At 31.1% G+C, this 14103-nt stretch overlaps 1 long non-coding RNA gene across 4 annotated transcripts; it reads right to left on the reverse strand.

The window, feature by feature from the left end:
- Positions 1–10525: 10525 nt before the first annotated feature.
- On the reverse strand, positions 10526–13858 carry LOC114176728. 4 transcript variants are annotated; one of them, XR_003603048.1, is made up of 9 exons: positions 13598–13858; positions 13437–13468; positions 13221–13351; positions 12814–12837; positions 12358–12564; positions 12108–12179; positions 11309–11384; positions 10984–11064; positions 10526–10618 (listed from the first exon to the last, which is right to left on the reverse strand). It is a non-coding gene; the product is annotated as an uncharacterized LOC114176728 (long non-coding RNA). The 4 variants fall into 4 exon arrangements; XR_003603043.1 differs by having other exon boundaries at positions 12358–12543; positions 12642–12837; XR_003603046.1 differs by having other exon boundaries at positions 12642–12837.
- Between the last annotated feature and the right edge of the window lie 245 nt (positions 13859–14103).

Consider the following 14103-nt stretch of genomic DNA (forward strand, 5'->3'; position numbering starts at 1 on the left):
TTTCTCTTTTTGCGATGATCATCAATTTATTGATGGGAGCAAATGCGAGAACTCCCCGTGGTCGTCAGGTTGATGGAGATTCCGCTGCTTAGCTTGTCTTAGGTCAGATCCTCTTATTTTCGAGTTTTCCTTTTTGGGTTGTGGCCCATTTATTATATGCTCTCTAAGCATTTTTTTTTAATATTGTCGATCTATTTGTATGTCTTGTTATCAGGCATCGTGGTGTGCCTTAGCATTTCATTTTAAGTACCTTGAATATCTGTAAAGAGTGACATTATACTCAACAACTTTACTCTTTATATTATTCGGTGTGATGTTTCATTTAATTAAGCATGTATTAAATGGAACGTTACAACATCTTAATCAACGACTCTGAAACCGTCTTCACATATGTCTTTTGACCTTTTGACCGTGAGAAAAAGCTTAATATACGGCGGTGTATATTTTTACGAGTTTCTTTTAGCCCAAAGACCTAAAAAATAATTTAATATTTGTTGGTTTTTTCTATATTCTTGATAAATATTCTTGATAAAGTTGGTTTATAGATATATCCTACCATCATCATTTTCTGATGTTCAAGTTGTCTTTCACGTTTCTCAACTCTAAAAATAGATTGTAAACACATGATATGGTATTGAACCAAATGTTTTGGTTAAAACCCAACCTTATCATAAATCAAAATCTCTTCAAATTGTTGGTTACAGTTTCATGACATTTGGACATAAAATCATTCTTTAGTGAAGATAATTTGAAAGGAGTACTACACATAGGAAACTACATGAAAGAAATTCATATCACTTTTAGTGTCATGTATATGTATTCTTAATTTTCAAGGACAAATATTTTGTAAAGAAAAACATAGTCACAAAAATACATTTAATCAGTCCATCCATCTCATTTTAATTTTATCATAAATATTTCTTTCTTAAATTTAGCCTTTAAAAAAAGTTTTCAAACAGATATTTGTAATATGTGTGTGTGTGAATGGGTCGGAACATATATATCCATAGAAAATGCTTAATGAATGGGTTAAAATAAAATTTTATTTAATAGATAAAATTGGGTTTTTTAATTAACTTTTGTAATAAATCAGAATAGATTAATAGGTTTTTATGTTATTTATTATAACACAAAAAATATTATCATGATTATTTTTTTCATCTCCCACCGTACATAATATATAGAGTCTTTAAATAACCCATTATTAAGACGGTAATGTGTAAACAGTGTTAATCAAATCATGATAAAGAAGAAAAAAATAAAGAGAGACAAAATTCAACTGATTGTTCTTTTAGTTGATGCTGTGTATCTGGCGGACTAATTGCCACAAACAGACATCGGATTGCGACATCCTTGCCGACCGATCATATGCTCAACTAGTCCCTTTTTTTTCTTATTTTATTTTTTTAATCTAATTTAAAGATTCGTGTTATTTATACACTAGTTTACACTAATTAATTAGATGTTTAAACTTGCTAATATAGTTTTGACTTATTAGTATTTTAAAAACTGTCATCTTTAAGGAATAGATAATATATGCATAATAAATAAATTACATTGTTATGTAATAATAAATGTTAAATAGTATGATTATATAATGTGCGAACGGACATACAACAATGAACATTTGTTTGATAATTACTGAATGTAAAAACTTATTAGAAACTCATGTTTACTTTTATTTACTGCAAGGAAAAAAAATCCTAAACCGCTACATAAGCTAAGCATATTATTCATAAGTTAAGTCAATTTACTTATTATTTTGGATCTTTTATCTAAGTCTATAATTGAATTTTTTTTATACTTTTTTTACTTAATTGAGTTTTTATATTTTCCAAATAGAGTAAATGTGATTCTTTTTTTAAATAAGTGTATTATAGTGGTCAGATAAAATCAACATGAACCAATATTCAAGGTTAGCCGCTAAGACAGAATATTCAGACCTAACCACTGACTTATGAAATCTAAAATCACTAGTTAGAACATAGAGGTTAGACAATTGACTATACGGTGAGATGAGACAACGCTTACATGACGACCAAATTATATAAATCAAACAATCCTTCCTTAACTAGTAAAAGCCGCCTACCCTAACTTAGGATAAAGCAATTAAGCCCTCGGGACCAAATGTTAAATATGAAGCGTGAGCCTTAATCAGGTTCATACGAGCCCAATGAGGACCAACATAAGCAAAGCAAAATATGATTAATATTCTATAAATACAGGTGGACCCCAACAATTAAAAGTACGCAATTCATTAATACTAAAAATTGAGATTTGACTTGGAAAACTTTTGATGACTTGATCGTCGGAACCTTTTTCTGCAAGTAACCCCCAAATGTTCCATTAAGCATAAAAAAATGAAGACATGTCGAATTAGGCCGAAAAGTATTCGTCTGAGAGGTTCATAGATTGAGATAAGATGAAATTTGTGTCCCATAATAATCTGTTATTGTTTCTGCAAGAACAATAGGTAGTAACACTGCCTGAAAAGTGACTACATGTGAGTCTAAATCTTCTTCTCCCTCTCGAATTCCCTTCTTTCCAATGACACAATCCCACCACCCACCTTCTTCGACGAAGGCAATGACAATGCAGACAAAGACAATAATTTTCTAATTGTCGTCGTTCCCACTCTAAGCCTGGAAGCCTGTCTTGACAACGGTGATAGTGATTGAAGATCCAACGAGTCCATTTTATAGAGGTTCAATGCAATGGCATGCGACTAAGAGAGCTCATCGGTCTAAGGAAAGAGGCGGATACTCATCGTAGTTAGTAGAAAAACTATCACATATTGTAGTTTGAATTTTGAACATATTGTTATTCCATACAATGTAAAAACATGCTTATAAAGAGATTTTATGGTATCAACATTCTTTACATAGTCTATGTCTACAAACCCTTCTATAGCATCTTTGTTATGGATTTATCGTTTGTACATCAGACCAGACAATACAATCCTTCGTACACACCTTAACACCCACTTCAAAACTTCCTAATGAATCCATATCCAGGATCTCTCATGAATTTGCTAGCAACACTCATATCATGCACCAAATTTGGTGTGCTACACACCATCCCATACATTATGCTTCGTAATCATTAGCAGACGAAGATACTTACCTTATTCCCAGATTCTTCAGAATTACGAGTTTGGTTAATTAAGAGCTTTGAAAAGTTCATTTCTGACTTAGAAATTCATTAAGGTTGTTTACTAGCTCCATTAGCATTATTCTTGTCCAATCTATCCTTGTGTGAAAATAGTAACACCAATATACTTAGGAACTTTTATTTTTGTTGTTGAATCAAACAAAATTTTGAACCTTTGCTCCTAAAAAATCATAAGTTTTTCACTAATTATCCATAAAACTACACTTTTTACTTTATGGAGATGTCGAGGGTAAACTTTTGAATTTTAAATTAAGAGCTATAGAATATTTACAAAAAAAGCTTATTAGGCAATGGAAGTTTGTATACTCCTTATATGATCATTGATTTTGAGTTACTTATAATAAAAGTCACCAAAATTATGAAATTTTTTAATTAAATGACAATTTCCTTTCACGATACCCTTTGATTTTATTCTGTTGTAAATGTGTAGCGGAATAATTTGTTAATAGAAAAAAATCAAGATGGAGGTGAATTGGTTTATTAATAAAATTAATACTTTTAAAAATTTTCTAAATTTTACCGTTTAAATTAAACCCTTAGGGCCCTTAAATGCAACAACAAATAAATTAAAGAGATATGGAAGAAGATTCAACACATATTTATACTAGTTCAGATCAAAAGATTCTATGTCCAGTTTTTAATCTCTTTAAACAAAGAGATTAACTTAATCACTATAAAGATTAGAGTACAATCAAATTAAAAGATTAAGGAAAAGAAAACACATCTCTTGAAGACATAAGATATGAAAGAAAACTTCCTCTGAATCACACAGAAAACATGAACAACTTTCCTAGCAACAGTAGCAGCACTCAATCTCCCAAGAATCCCTCTTAGGAAAATTTATTGCTCCACTCACACTAGGCTTTTCAAAGCTCTTTTAAAAACACTCAGAGAAACTCTTTGCAAACACATCACTAGAACTTTGGATCTCAAAAGGGTAAGTTCGAAGACACATTGCAATCTTTAAAGATAGAGGTTTTGAAAATTAGGTTAGAAACTGAACAAACATGTTCAAAATGTCAAGGATAATTGATTATCACTTATGATAATCGATGATTCCCGTGCGTTTTCTAAAAACAAAACTTCGAGCAACTAATCAATTATCTAGGGAGATGATTGATTACTCCAGTGGATTTTCAAAAAATTGAACACAAATTAAGATAATCGATTATTCTAAGTGATAATCAATTATCACGGTGGTTTTTACAAAAATAAGAGAAACCATAGAGATTAAGAGCATGTTGTTGATTCTAAGTCACTCTAAACAACTTTACAACATGATTAACTTATTTTACAAGAGGACTTTAAACATTGAAATCTTGTCTTCAAATTATCTTCTAATTTGCTTTGTCATCATTCAAAATCTTTAAGTCTTTTGCTTTAGCCAACATATTCCTTATATTCTAAAAAGTAAGTAAAGTATACGTTGAAAGACTCCATTAGACGAGCCTAACAATACATAGGTTTTGATGATAACAAAATCCATAATGAAACAGGAGAATTAAGTTAGTATGATAATGTTCTAGTGTGGATAAAGACACTTTGATAATATACTTACATAGGACTGGATAGAGAATGGGTAAGATAAATCAAATATTAGACCATTAGATAAACCAATAAACAACCCAATTATTGAAATGCTTTTCACTATGATTTTACATACACACACACGCACACGCACACACACACACACACATACACACACACATACACACACACACACACGTACACGCACACGCACGCACGCACACACACACACACACACACACACACATATATATATATATATATATGCCTTTATTCACTAATGTGTGTTCATGAAGTTTTAAATAAAGTATGGAAAAAGGACAATGAAATTTGAAAACTTCGCAAGCAAGAAAGAAAATGAAGATTACCGACCTTAGTCAAAAGTTCTGATTAGAAGAGTCACAAGGTGAACTAGACGACCAAGGTCATTAAACGACTAGCTTATTAGACGACCAAGGTCACCAAAAGCGTTAATCAGAAGTGACCAAGCCACTAGACGACTTAAACAGTACAAACTTTGTTAAACTAAGTATACAAGTACATTGACCACATGAGTAAACATAACAAGCAAGGCACTAGACTACTGCGAGCACTAGACGAGTCAACATAGTGTGTTAGACGAGTCCACGCAAGCATAACAAAAGCACTAGACAAGTATCAATATTAGACGAGTCAAAGTTAACTCTTGAAGCTGAATGTTGAACATCCCCACTAGACAAGTACTTCCAGTGACAGACATTAGAAGGTTCGCAAGGGGCCATGGCCCCCCAAGATTTTTTATTTTATTTTTTACATTGATTTTTATTTTTTCAAAATATAATATTTAATATTAATAAATAATAAAATAATAAATTAAACATAATAAAGAATAATAAAATTTGTTGAGATATTTTTTTGTTTTCTCTCATGTTAAGTTTTAAGTTTCTCACATATTGTATTAATCTTCTCTTATGTTTTTTGTTTTAAAAAAGAAATAGAAAGTTAGATATAAATTCATTCTCTCGCTCTTAGTTCTCATCCGTTCTGTTTTAATATAAAAAAGGTGTTTCTGTCCTTGCTCTTGAAAGAAAAATATTAGTTTAATATTTAGTTTTTTCTTTTCATCTTATGAGTTTTTTGTATATTATTTTTTTATGAATATAAAAAAAAGTATGTACTATATGTTTTTTCATAACCATTACTTAAATGTGACTAGATTATAATTTTTTTTTTGTAGTAATTACATCTCTTAATTTTTGATTAGATTTTAATAAATTATTTTTTAGTCTTAATTTTTTTAAATAGGTATATTGATGAAAAATAAAATAATACATTCATTTTTTTTAAAGTGATCAAAGGAAAGATATTCTTGAAGATAAAAACAATACAAATTTACTTCAATTGTTGAATTAGATAACCATTTCTTAAGATTCAAAGAATTATAAGTGAGACGTTTCATATATTAATTATTTTGAATTATAGGTGGAATGTTTCATATTAATTCTTTGAAACTTATAAGAAAAACATTCTCAAATATGGAAACATTCAAGGAAAGAGATAAAATTAGAAAAACTTATTTAAAATGGGTTTCATATCAAATACAATTTCAAAACTACAAATGCTTTAAGAAAAAACATACAAGAATTTCAATACTAAATTATATATATTTTTGTTATATTAATAATAATAATAATAATTAAATATATAAAATTTGAATATATTATTTTGGCCTCTTCAAACTTTTTGATCAAGATCTGTCACTAATTACTTTCATTAGACGAATCGAATGGAAGGTTGACTATATGAGTAAAGTCAAACAGGCATTACACAAGTATCATAATTATTAGATGAGTCAAGATATGATCATCATATTGTGCAAAAAAAGTCAACAAATCACTAGGTGATATAGAGATCATGTTTGATATGGTCATAGATATCTGAATGATGAGATTGATGGTTGAATTAATAAAGAGAATATCATATTAGAATATTATGAAACAAGTTTCAAGGGCTCAACATTGCTTGATGATATTATGTGATATATGATTGAAGATATATTTGAAGAATATAAAGGCTGATTGAAGAAAATAATATAAAAAAAATATTCTCTTATTGAAGAGTGCAAATTTCATATTATTTTCAACCAATCATCATGATAAGTCATTCTTCAAGAGAGAGGAACCAAGAAGAAGCCATGTGGAATTGGTGAGACTTCCATGGATCAAGATGAAGGCGCAGAAGCCAGAAGATGTAATGAAGAAAAGGTGTGGAAATGGTGTTTGGCGAAGCTCTCAAGTGAGTTTAGGCCAACACTAAAGGAAGGAGGCTAGAGGAAGTCACTAAGGGGAACTCTAGCCTAAGTTGATTCACAAAAAGAGAAGAGTATGGAGTCATCTCAACTATATTCATGAATGATTTTTACAAGGTCTTAAGCTCTCTCTATTTATAGGAGCAAGTGGTCTCAAACCATAAAAGAGTTATCTTGGAAAACTTGGAGAGTAAGCTAGAAATCTTATCTAATGAGAAGTGGACATGTGGCCACTACATGAGAGAAATCCTCTCCACTTACATAATGACACATGACCACAACTCTTAGCAAATTCTCTCCATTAGGAGAGTGCTACATGGCCACTACTCCATCATGCCTTTCTCATCAAGTTTCAAGACTACTCTTTTACCTTTGGTCAATTCTCTCTTATGCGCCCCATTTAGTCAACCTTAGGCCTTGACCCAAGTTGACTTAAGTTGGCCAACATTCCTAATCTATTTTGGCTCATTATATAAAGCCCAAAATGAAGTTTCCTATACTAATCGGCCCAAAATACAAGGCCCGAATATTATTTAAATATTTATAAAGAAACCTAGACTAGGTTTTCACAACTTCTTTAACCTAGTTGATCATTAATGTGGGCATGCTTAGCTCAGATGAAGCCAATTCCTCTTATATCCTTTTAGCAATGGCTAGGGTGTTTGCCATCGCATGAGGAAGGAAAATATTTTGTAGATTAAAGACTGCAAGAGAATATTCAGAAGATCAAAGCTACAACGTTACAATGAAGTTTGAAATTCAAATTGAAGAATCGCAAAAACTGGAAAGAATTGTTAATTCACAAGAAGCAATACACTCTTATTGTTATATCAAGATCTTCGAGATAAAGAAAGATGAAGAAATTGAAGAAAGATGAAGATATTGAAGATATGGAGAATATACTCAAATGAATATGCATTAGGGTCAAATTGAACAATGTATTATAAGTACCAAGACTAAGATGAAGAACACAAGAAGTATGATATACTAGAAGAATAATGAAATAACGCAAAGCATAATTGTCAAATATAAAGTGAGAATACTATGAGTGCATAAAGTAAAATCCAAATTTTGTAGAGTGATATTGGGTTGAATGTTAACCATTATAAAATCATTCACATTGTGATTTATAACATGTTAGCTTGTTACATTGATAGAGAAGTTACATTAATTAATTTGAAATCTAAGACAACAAAATCAATTGAATAATAATCGTTAGAAAACCAATGATGAATTCTATTTGAAAAGTAGGGGAATCAACATTTTTTCTTTATTATTGTTTTACTTTTTTATCTTTTGCAATATTTTTACTTTCTTACATTTATTTTTTTCTATTTAATTTCTTACTTATTTTATTTACTTTCTTCTTTTGTTATATTTATTTGTCTAACCCATTTGTATATATTTTATGAGAACTGATTTGTTAGAAATAAATTTTGTGTTTATTAAGAGACGACTTTTGGGTTATCTTACCCATATTAATCCTTTTAGTTACTTTGTTAATAATACTAAAGTTGATATAAATATAGTATTAATTTGATTACTTCAAGACAATGTTATCAAGGAGAACTTTTTTATATTTATCTCTTGGAAAAGAAAAAACCAAAATGTTATAGTCAACTCTATTATAAAGGCGAAATATTGAGCTATTGTCAAAACTTACATAAATCAAACACTTAATTCACGAACTAATGTTTAGAGAAGTTACACGATTGTCACTTATATATATGATAATTACACCTTACTGAATATTGCCTCAAATATAGTATTACATGAAATAATGAAATATATTGAAGTTAAGTGTTACTTTGTTAGAGAAAGCCATGGATAATATCAACTCATTTTGACTACATATATAACAAATTTGGTTCATATAACACATGTATTCAATTTGATCACTACAAAAAAAATTAATTTTAGTAGGGATTATATTTGGCATTTCTAGGGGTTTTAACCTCCACTAATGATTTTACCGGGGGTTTAAAATTTCCCTAGAAGAACCAGCGTGGCTAACAGGTTACTGGGGATTTTTATCAACCCCTGGAAAAGCGCAACTTACTAGGGGTTTTTATCAACCCCTGGAAAAGCACAACTTACTGGGGGTTTACAAAACCCCTAATACTGCCTGTGGTTTCTGGAACCCCCACTATTGCCTAGGGTTTCTGGAACCCCACTACTGTCTAGGGTTTCTGAAACATCCATTACTGCCTAGGGTTTCTGGAACCCAACCGGAACCCCCACTACTGCCTGGGGTTTCTTTAGTATTTTTTAATAATGCATAAATCCTAAAATATAATAAAATTTATAAAAGACAACAATTTTAGATTTTTAGTATTTATAATTTACAAATAACATTTATAAAAGGAACAAAGAACAAAAGTTTACAATTTTAATATAAAACAATGTAAATAACAAAGCGTAAAAATTAAAATTAATAAGTCATTATTACAATGTTAATTGCTTTAATTAGAAAAGTATACATAAAAAAAATTAAATAACATCCTTTTAATGTGGTGCTTGATATAATTTGTTCATTACAAACACTTCCTTAATCAGATACCTTGTAGCTCAACATGGTTCATAACTTTTTCCACAATTTGGATTCCAGCACTTTACTTCTTCTCTAGTTGGTGTTCCTGATGAAGGATTATATTGTTCCTTTTAGAGTTATGAATATGGTGAAGTTGATTAAGAAAGCTAAGTGAAATCCCCACTAAACATTAAGATAACAAGCTATCTAGATGTGAAGGTTCCTTTCACAAAGCTTAAGAGAAGAAGATGATGAATTGATTCAAAACAAAAAGAAAATGGAAAGCACATAAACTATAGAAAACCAAGAACAATTAAAGGAAGAAGAAAACATAAAATGGAAAGGAAAAAAATGATAATAATGTGAGAAGCACGCCACTACAAGCCTAGGCTAGAAGCCATGGCAACCTTGAAGATGAGTGAATGTGTGCCGCCACTTACTATGCAAGATACGGCTTAAAAGTATTCACTCCCAAGGGAGGAAACTCTTACAAATGGTTGAGACACAAGAGTGTTTTTACTTCAAAATGTTCAACCCTTTTACATGTCTAGGAACACCCCTTATATAGAAGAGTTTAGGGGCCTCTAAGCAAATAAAAGATACCTAAGGATGTCTCTACAAAAACCTAACCCTAGCTTCTAGAAACTAGGTCAAATAAGGTTACAAAAATGAGAGACAAAAGACCTAACTATGGTGTGTGCAAGGCTAATTTCGTTCTAGCACAAAAGGAGACAAAGAATGTGTCTCATATGTCTCCAAAAAGTGGCCAAAGTGTGCTAAAAACAAAGGAGACCAAAGGTACATAGGTACACTTGTTTTATGCCTTTTACTTTATGCTTTATGCCTTTGCTTTACTCTCTCATCCACATCATGTTTAGCATGTTGGCTTAAGTCAAGTCAACTATAGTCAACAAGTCAAACCTAGTCAAAGGTCAACAAGTCAACTAAAGTTGATTCAACTAAGTCAACTTAGGGAATCAAAAATAACAAACACAAATGAAAGGGATGAAGGATTAGTGAACTTCCTTTCTAAACATGCTAAGTCTTCTTAAACATTTGCCTCCATCCTTGGTTGGGGTCAATCCTTCATCAGTTCCCAATACCTATAATACACATAATTAAACTCATTAATTTTTAGAATATATTCAGTACCAACAAAGAATGTATGTACTTAGAATATCTTACCCATACTGTTAACATAGAATTTCTTTTTAAAGTTTCAAAGTTAAAAAGAAAAAAATATATTAATGTTAATTTCTAGAATATTGTTAAACTGAAATGCATATACAAGAAGTATGTAGGTTAAACCATCAACCACTACACATGGCCGATTTAAATAGAAAAAGTTATGTGACAAAGGATTTATGTAATTATTTACTGTTTTGTTTTCAAACAGAGATAAATAAAATTACTTTCAAGATTAAGTGTTAACCGAACAACCAACACACCAAACAACAACCAAACTTACCTTTTTAATGAGAAGGATATGAAAGAAGAAAAGATGAACAACTGGTACGGTAGCAATCATTGCAACAATGGTGCAGATGGACTGAAAAATTCACAAGTGAAAATAAGAATAGCTGCATCAGGAAATAGTCTCAAATAATTTTATCAAATAAGTTAGAATGGTGCAGATGGACTGAAAATTTCACAAGTGAAAATAAGAATAACTGCATCAGGAAATAGTCTCAAATAATTTTATCAAATAAGTTAGTTTATCAGAAGAATATATAACCAGTACGAAAGAAAGATAGTAATCACATAAGAGGGAGAAGGAGAGGTAGAATGCTCACCACCACGAGAACAAAGGGAACCAAAGAGAAACTGGTTCCTAACTTGGAGGATATATCCACAGAAAATTGCTTCCTCCTGACAAAACAAAAGATAAGCACTAGTATCCCAGTCAACCATTGAAGAATAAACTGCAATCTCAATCCCAAGGTGCAAAAATCATGTATAGACCTGTCATTAGTTAGTCAAAATGAAAATGACTAGGAAATACAAATCCATACTTGTGATGCTCTATAGGTTATGCCATGTTGCAAAAGTTATTAAGACAGTTTGAGATGGTTCAAACAGAAATAGTTGACTCTTTATACGGAGACAAGGTAAAAAAAGTTGAAAGATTATTTTTGGCAATAGAGGTTGACTTCCAAACACTGATGATTTCAATCAGAATTATATTTTCCAATTCCGTAGGAGTGTTGATACAAAAGCTTGAAGATTTGATGTAGTTTGGTTGTTCAATCTCTGTGTTTTGAGTTGTAATTTCGTGTTTAATCTTGTGTAAATGTTTCTTTCACCCTTGATTAGGCATAGATTGTGAAAGAAAAAATTCATTTTGAGCTGTCATGTTAAAGGCTAAATGCAAAAAAAAAAAAGTGTTAAACGGATTAAAAACAATTTTAATGTATTATAATGTTCTTCAAGTTGTTGGAAGTACAAAGAAGAATAATTTAATTGATTAAAATCACGATTTAATTGGTTTACACACTCTTTTTCAATAAATTAAAACAAACTTTCATCCATTAAAATCCATTTAAGATCCTCTTTTAGTGATTTTAATGGATTAAGATGGACAATATTGCTTACCAAGAGCATAGCTGCAACCATGAGTGTAAAAAATTGGCAGTAGTTTTTCTTCCCTATACAGTTGTTAAGCCACTGCAAACCAAGGTAGCAACAGTCCTTCAGAACATAACTTGAGTGATAACTAAAGAAATAGTAAGATATATACTCATACTCGACAATGATGATCAAAGTGATCTACACACTTGTCAGAAACTCTACAGTGCTTGCTGTACTTAAAAACCTACATCAATGTTATTCTTCAGTGACATACCTCGAGAGCAAGCTTGTCTTGCCATCATGAAGCACGAACATTTACTGGTTTGGTACTGATAAACACTACCAACAAAGTTAGCATCTTCACCTACAGTACTAGTCTGGTATATGATAGAATAAATCTTAAAAGCCGTCAGAAATCCATCTTCATCTTCACCATTCAAAGTATCCTCTTCACTTGTAGCTTCAACACAAATTCAACAATCTATTATAAAGAGGAACATGAAATTAAATTCTTAAAATTTAACATATTTTACACCAGGAATGAAAGTTTTTTATTACCTGTAGGTGAACATATTTTACATCATCATAATCAATTTGGCTATGAAAGAGTAACATATTTTACATCATCATAATCAATTTGGCTATGAAAGAGTGAATGCATAGAGACGAAATCAGAGACACGAATGAGAGGTACGCATTTTTCCATGAGCAAACGCTGATAAGCACGAACCTGCTTCTTCGTCTTCTCAACGCACTGATAAAGAGAAAGAGGAAAAGTAAAAGTCTCTAGTAAAAAGTACACTTAACTCATACAACTAGAACATTATTCATTCAATTAGTTAGTACTATATAGTTATCAACTATAGAATTATGAAGGAAACACCGTATGTAATTATGCATTTTTGCAGTTCTTAAAACAACAGATCTTACGAATATCAATTCACATAGTACAATGAGTAAAAAAATCTTGAAGCATGTTTTGCTTGCACAAGTGACAGAGAACAAAACAAAAGTATATTATAATATCAAATAAATGAGTTGCTACAGGAAATTCAACATCCTCGACCAGAATCAATAAACAACATCAAAAGTACTATAATGCATTCAAATGTTTTACAAATAAAGCTAAATTCTTACTTTTTTCTTTGCAAGTGCCAAGCATATCGAAATCCACTTTTCCGAGCTTCAAATCAAGTTCTTCAGTGATAAGGTATTGGGATTCAGAAAATGTATCCAAAGCTTCCTGTGTCTATCCTCATTCTTTACAGCTAAAATAGTATCAAAATAACATAAGGAAACGATAAACAAAAATAAGAAATTACTATGCAGTAGTTTATACAAATTCACACATACCTTGGTTGTTAGAAGCATTTCATCACTTCCCACTGATTTAGGGCATGAGAAAAAGAGAAATCGAAATCAATCCAAAAATCGAAAGAGGCATTGAGACGAAATGGGATTGAGACGAAAATGAATGCAATGAGATGAAATTGAAAGAGAAAGAACGTCTTCACCTTCGAAGACGCTGGGAGAACAGTGGGAGGTAGTATTGACCTTCAAACACCAGGGAGAACGGTAGGAGACACGCAGAGAACGAGCGAAAACTGCTTTTTCTTCCTCCTAGGGTAACGGTGGGAGCGTCTTCACCTTAATATTGAAAGTTGCTTCGTCTTAGAAATAGCGTGTTCACGGGTGGGAGGCACGCAGAAAAGAAAACAGTAGGAGAAAAACGAAAGACTCTCGACACATCATCATTGTTTCTTATTTCTCTTAGGTAATAGACCGAGAACAGAGAAGATTTGGAAATAAAAGAATAACAAAAACAAAAATAAAAAATAAGGTATGAATCTAAATTTTACTGGATTTTTTTAAAATACCACGGGTACGTTATTGGGGTTTCTAAAACCTCTAGGAAATTAAATTTTACTGGAGGTTATTATAACCTTCACTAATAAACCTCCATTGCAATTACATATTTTTGTAGTGGATGGAGAGTGGTTATTTAAGCATACATATGTAT

The sequence above is a fragment of the Vigna unguiculata genome, chromosome 1 (assembly GCF_004118075.2).
Source record: "Vigna unguiculata cultivar IT97K-499-35 chromosome 1, ASM411807v1, whole genome shotgun sequence".
In the NCBI taxonomy this organism is placed as follows: Eukaryota; Viridiplantae; Streptophyta; class Magnoliopsida; order Fabales; family Fabaceae; genus Vigna; species Vigna unguiculata.